Source organism: Puma concolor, chromosome A2 (genome assembly GCF_028749965.1).
Source record: "Puma concolor isolate L17-30 chromosome A2, mPumCon1.1.hap2, whole genome shotgun sequence".
In the NCBI taxonomy this organism is placed as follows: domain Eukaryota; kingdom Metazoa; phylum Chordata; class Mammalia; order Carnivora; family Felidae; genus Puma; species Puma concolor.
In genome coordinates, this window is record NC_141668.1 from 152,865,199 (window position 1) to 152,871,198 (window position 6,000).

The 6,000-nt window shown below is 45.8% G+C and overlaps 1 protein-coding gene and 1 long non-coding RNA gene across 6 annotated transcripts in view; one reads left to right on the forward strand and one right to left on the reverse strand.

Moving 5' to 3' along the window:
• Positions 1-3,656, reverse strand: part of RBM6 (RNA binding motif protein 6) — a 105,565-nt gene extending 101,909 nt beyond the window's left edge. For 2 of the 5 annotated variants that reach the window (XM_086698172.1, XM_086698169.1), the window contains exons 1-2: positions 3,501-3,647; positions 2,627-2,732 (exon numbers count right to left, since the gene is read on the reverse strand). The gene's annotated coding sequence lies outside the window, so the exon portion shown is untranslated. Of the gene's footprint in view, positions 1-2,626; positions 2,733-3,040; positions 3,433-3,500 lie in introns of those variants that run through there. The other 3 variants (XM_086698171.1, XM_025916076.2, XM_086698170.1) reach the window with 3 other exon arrangements.
• A 52-nt stretch (positions 3,657-3,708) lies between these two features.
• Positions 3,709-4,854, forward strand: LOC147583603 (uncharacterized). Its single transcript, XR_015248386.1, has 2 exons — positions 3,709-3,905; positions 4,664-4,854. It is a non-coding gene; the product is annotated as an uncharacterized LOC147583603 (long non-coding RNA).
• The last annotated feature ends 1,146 nt before the right edge of the window (positions 4,855-6,000 follow it).

Below are 6,000 nucleotides of genomic sequence, written 5' to 3' on the forward strand. Positions count from 1 at the left end.
AAACTATGAAACTCTTACAATAAAACACAGGGGAAAAGCTTCATGCATTGGATTTGGCAATGATCCCTTGGCTGTGATATCAAAGGCATAGTCAACAACAAAAATAGACAAATTGGACTTCATCAAAATGAAAAACTCTTCTGCATCAAAGAACATTATCAATAAAGTAAAAAGGCACCCCCATAGAATGGGAGAAAATATTTGCAAATCACATATCTGATAAAAGAGTAATACTCAGAATATGTATATATCAATGTTCATAGCAGCATGATTCTCAATAACCAAAAGGTAGAAACAACAGTTGTCACCAACAAATCAAGAGATAAACAAATGTGGTCTATACGCACCAACAGAATATTATTCATACATAAAAAAGAATGAAGATGTTGATTATATCTCAATTAAAAAAATTGTTTTTAATTTGTAAAAAAAAGAATGAAGTTTGGATACATGCTAGGACATGAATGGATTGTGAAAACACTATGGTAAGTGAAAGAAGTCAGATAAGAAAGGACAAATATTGTATGATTTCACTTATATGGGGTACCTAGAACAGGCAAAATCACAGTGACAGAATATAGATTAGAGGTCACCAAGGGTTGGAGGGAGGGGACAATGAGAGTTACTTAATGGACAGAATTTCTGTTTGGGGTAACGAACAAATTTTGGAAATAGAGAGTGGTGATGGTTGCACTACAGTGTATGTAATTAACGCACTGAATTTTACAGTTAAAAACGGTTTAAGGGAACCTGGGTCGCTCAATTGGAAGAGTGTGCACCTCTAGATCTTGGGGTCATTAGTCCAAGTCCCATGTTGGGTGTACAGATCCCTAAAATAAATAAAGTTTTAAAAAAAATTGTTTTAATGTTTATTTATTTTTGAGATTTTTGTAACTAAGTTTTTGTGTGTATACCTGATTATTATTGTTTTTTAATGTTTATTTACTTTTGAGAGAGAGAGCAGGGGAGGGGCAGAGAGAGAGAGGGAGACAGAATCCCAAGCAGGCTCCACACTGTTAGCACAGAGCCCAACACGAAGCTTGAACCCACAAACTGTGAGATCATGACCTGAGCCAAAATCAAGAGTCAGTCGCTCAATCAACTGAGACACCTAGGCGCCCCTTTTTTTAATGATTTAAATAGCAAATTTTGTTCCAACATACATAACAAAATATATTTACTGCAACTCTGTAAAAAATTAGCAATATGTAAAAAGCATTGAATTATACACTTTAAATGGTTAACTGCATGATGTATGAATTATGAATTATATCTGAACAAATCTGTTTTAAAAAAAGAAACTAACATTCAGTAACCACTTTCTGCACACAAGGCACTGTTCTAATAGCATTACATAAACCTCACAAAAACCTCATTTCACATATGAAGTCAGGTAATTCACAATTTGAAGTAAGGTAATTTATCCAGTGTCACTGGGTTAGTGAAGGAGTCAGGGATTCAAACCCTATCAGATTCCAGAGCTCCTCTAGTCATTCGCTCTGCTATTCTGAGTCCCATAGTGTGATAGGAGGGTTATAAAATACGTTCAACGGATGCCCATTAACTAAGTGAATGAGATGAAGAAGGTATTGTGGGAGTGTAACAGAAAAATTAATTCTAAGCTCTTGGTATATACAGCTAAAAAAAAATCCATCAAGGAATGATTTATGATCTTTAAAATTTCAGAACTTTCTGGGGCACCTGGGAGGCTCAGTTGCTTAAGCATCTGACTTCGGCTCAGGTCATGATCTTATGATTCTGAAGTTCAAGCCCCACATGTAGCTCTGTGCTAAAGGCTCGGGATGCTCTCTCCCTCTCTCTCTGCCCCTCCCTGACTGGCGCTTTCTCTCACTCAAAATAAATAAACTTTAAAAAATTTTTTTTCCAGAACTTTCTGATAGTTTCAATCTTTTTTTTATTAATGTTTTTTGTTTATTTTTAAGAGAGACAGAGAGTGAGTGGGAAAGCTCAGTAGAGAAAGAGAGGGAGACACAGAATCTTAAGCAGGCTCCAGGCTCTGAGCTGTCAGCACAGGGCCGGACGGGGCCCAAACCCATGAACTGGGAGATCATGACCTGAGCTCAAGTCTGCCAGGTAACCGACTGAGCCACCCAGGCTCCCCGCTGATAGTTTCAAATCTTAATACAACCCCGAATCAGATGAGCAACAGCAGTTTATACATTTAAACATTGGCAGAAGAGTATAACCTTGCTCAAGTACCCACAATAAAAGAGTTCATTTAGTAACACACACTCACCTCCCCCACCCAGGCCTTGACAAGTCTCCTCTGAAAGGCTTCAAGAACCTAGGATCCTAAAGGCAACAAAAATACCCAAGTCTGGTAACAGAATTCTATAAAGAAGGGTGTTACAGATGTCCAGACCTAGTACCTATCCTATAGGTTAAGTACCTAGTTAGGTGCTAATTAAATGAGACAAGGTTCAGGTCCAACTTGTCTGTTTCACCTAACATGCCATTAGTTACTTTAGACATTGCCAGTCCTACCGTCACCCATCATCAGTTCTTCAGAGCTCTCTCTACAATCCTCACAAGTTTGCTGATGTTGACATTATTAAACTATTCACACTGGTGGCATTACTCAACAGGAAGTTGAAAACTAACAAACCTAGGGCACAATCCAGAGTTCAGAAAATGAGCCAGGTGACCAGGCACACCAGAGTCTACTGAACTCCTTCACTTAGATCCAGCAACTGTGACCTTCACAAGCAAACCTGAAATATGTAAAAAATGCAATTACCCTTAAAGTTTATGTACCTTACAAAACAAAGCCTTTTCTATTTATTAAAAAATGCACCCCTAGAGTTGAATCCAGTAGCACATCAATAATAAAGTTAGAAGAAAAACAGAATTACAACGCCAAAAGGACTCTGAAGAGTAGATACTAAGAAACATCCCTCCTCCCACATTCTCCCAACGGGCGCAGAACCCACCAGACCACTCCCCCCCGCCACCAAGTTCTACCACCGCGCGTGCCGGGCTCGGAGATCTCTTGCCCTGTGGTCGGGCTGAGCCCACCCACCCGTGTCTGGCCAGGTCTAAAACGGGGCTACGTGCTAGGCACAAGAAGGCCTCCTTCTCGAGCGATGCCTTAGAACTGGATCAGGTTCCCGCAAAAGCAGGAAAACAGGCGGAAGAAAGGGCCCGCCTGAGGCTCCGCAGACCAGAAGCACCAAACCGTAACCACGCGCTAGCCGGGGACCCCGCAGCTAACAGCCCCGAGGCTGGACCGGTAATTCTACGGCCGCCGCCGGGCCCCGCCCCGGGCCCGCGACCGTTCCGGGGCGTTCCTCCCGAGGGCGGCGCCTCCCTCACCACACCGCCACTTGGCTCTCTTCCTCCCAAGCGAGGCCGCGGCCGCCGCGCGACACCGAAGCCACAGCTTCCAGGCCGCGAGGACCCGTGACTTCCATAGCGGCTTGGCAGGCCGGCTCCTTCCCCGCAGGGTCTGGCACGCCCTCTCTACCGCCCCAGGCCCTTACCGAGGCAGCGCGGCCTCCGCGGCCCGCTCCTCCTAATCCTCAGCCGCCGCCACCGACCCTGCGTCGCGGAGACCGGAACTTCCTCCGCGCCGGGCCGCTGCCCCACAAAGGCGCCGCGCTGCCGCTTTCAGCGCTCGGCCCGCCGGGAGATGGAGTACAGCTGCAGGTTGCGCCGACTCCACTCCCGCCGTGCCCCGCGCGTGGGGGGGGGGGGGGAGGGGGGCGGGGCTGCCTACGGGAGCGAAGCGTGAGGGCACGCCGCTCGCCGTCGTCCAATGGGAGGGCGCTCTTCCCCAGGTCTGCGGGGTCTGCAGGGGGTTGTGGTTTAGGCCCTGACTGGTCTTCGGGCGCTGTTTCTGGAGTAGAGCAAGGCGCGCATTCCCCTGTTAATTTGGCGTCCGCGAGGTTTGTTCTTCTCTGCCCCAGGGGCGTGGGTAAGGCCCTAGTCCGCCTGGTTCGAGGCCGCCGTATTTTCCGTCATTGCGAAGGCAGTAGAAGGGAAACTTCTCCGGTCGAAGCTTTCCGGGAAAGTGACTGGTGGCCCACCCAAACGCCTAACTCCTGACCCCCTCAGTCCAGGGGTTTAGCCCTTTTTGCCCAAGACCCGAGGATAGGTGCAAGAGAAGCCCTTGAATTAGAGGCTCGTCCCCTTTTCTTCTAATGGATTTCCAAGTTAGGCATTCTTCAGGTATTTCAGGCAAATACCATCTGTTAAAAGTTCAGTAGTCCTACTTATGAAGGAAATTCCACCCAGCTTCCCCAAGGCCTTTCTAGATCTCAGGCAATAAATCCAGCCAAGAGTGACTTGTGCGAGGTCTCAGAACTGGAGAGTTCTCTGCAAATCTCCCAATCTAGCAGGAAAGCTTTCAGTTTGCAGCTCATTTCCAGAATCTCCTTACAGCTAATGTTCAAACGGCAAGCTCTAAGCTTCCAGGTGGATTGTCTACACTGTTGATATGCTTTCTGGTTACCGGCACCTGGTGTCTCTATCAGTGGACCTTTAAAAAAGGTAACCTGATTGTATAGCCCAAATCCAACATCATGGTGTCAAAGAAATCTGCCAGAAAAGCCAATAAAGCGTCCTAAAATAAAGCAATCTTTATCTGCAGTGAAAGGAGGTTGTTGGGTTAAGTAGTCTTAAAAATTACCTCTCCACTTTTCAGGCATCTTGTCCGGAAGTCATTCCTTCATTCAAGAACTGTATGAAGGGCCTGTGTGGGACAGGCACTGCATCAGGTGCTGGTGATCCAGGAACAAACAAAGCTGATAAAATTTGCTGCCCAAATGGAGATGGGTGTGGGGTAATTATTGGAGATGGACAACAAATTAAACAAGATATGCACTCTTTGTGAAATGAGTTTGGTTTCTGTAAGGAGGGAGATGGAAAGCCATTGGAAGGCTCTAAATAGAATAATATAACTTGGCATCCATGTTTAAATGATCCCTCTGGCTGCTATGTGGAAATAGGCCAAAGGTAGGAAGGGCAGAAGCAGTGCAGCTGGTTAGGAGTGTTGCAATAATGCAGCCACAGAAGGATGGTACTTGTACCTGTGTGGCCACAGTGGAAACAGGAGACATGGACTGGGATGAGGGCAGAGAGGGAAGAATGTGGGAGAAGCAGTTTTGGTAGGAAGAACAAGAGCTCAGTTTGGGGTAGGTTGAGTTTTTGATGCCTCACATTCAAGTGAAACGTGGAATTGACAGTTGGATACATCAGTCTGGAATTCAGGGTCAAAGGTCAGGGTTAGAGCTACAGATCTGGGAGGTATCAGCATATTGTTGGTGTTGGTGTTGGTGTCTGAAGCCATAGGCTTGAATGAAATGACCAAGGGAATGAGGGAGGGAGTGTAGACAGAACAGAGTTCCAGCCCTGAGCCCTGGGGCACGCCAACACAGGTTACAAGGAAGAGGAGGAACTGCTACACGGAACTGTGGGTACTTTGACTTTACCTTCGAAACTGGACCATTGTTGGTGAGTCTCTCTCTTATCAGGTAGTACTTTATTCTCTGGAGAGGTAAGCCATATTAAGGCTAATTATTCCTGCCTTCTACCCAATTTCATTGGGTAATAATAATTGCCACTCTTTATCAAACTATAGGGCTGGCACTTTATTATCTCACTTAGTTTTCACAATAACCAGATGAGAAAACCGCTTTTATAGGTAAGGAAACCAAAGACCTGTTAAAGTAAGGACAGTAATTGCCACAGCTGGAAAGTAGAGGGTGGGGCGATTCCAACCCCAGTCTTATTCCAAAGTTTTTGCTCCTGACTATTTTCCTCTTTTCCTTAAGGTGATTATTGAGGGTTTTCAGAGAAAGCATCTGGAATTTTCTTTTTTTAAACTTACAAGGGCTCATTGTATTAGTAAAGTTTTTGCCCCCCGCCACCCCCCCCCCCCCCGGCCTAATAACAGGAAGTATGAGCTATTTAGAAGAGCTGATCTGAGCAAAATCCTCACCTGAAATGGGGAATACAAGGCCTAGTCAGGGAGGTGCGCCC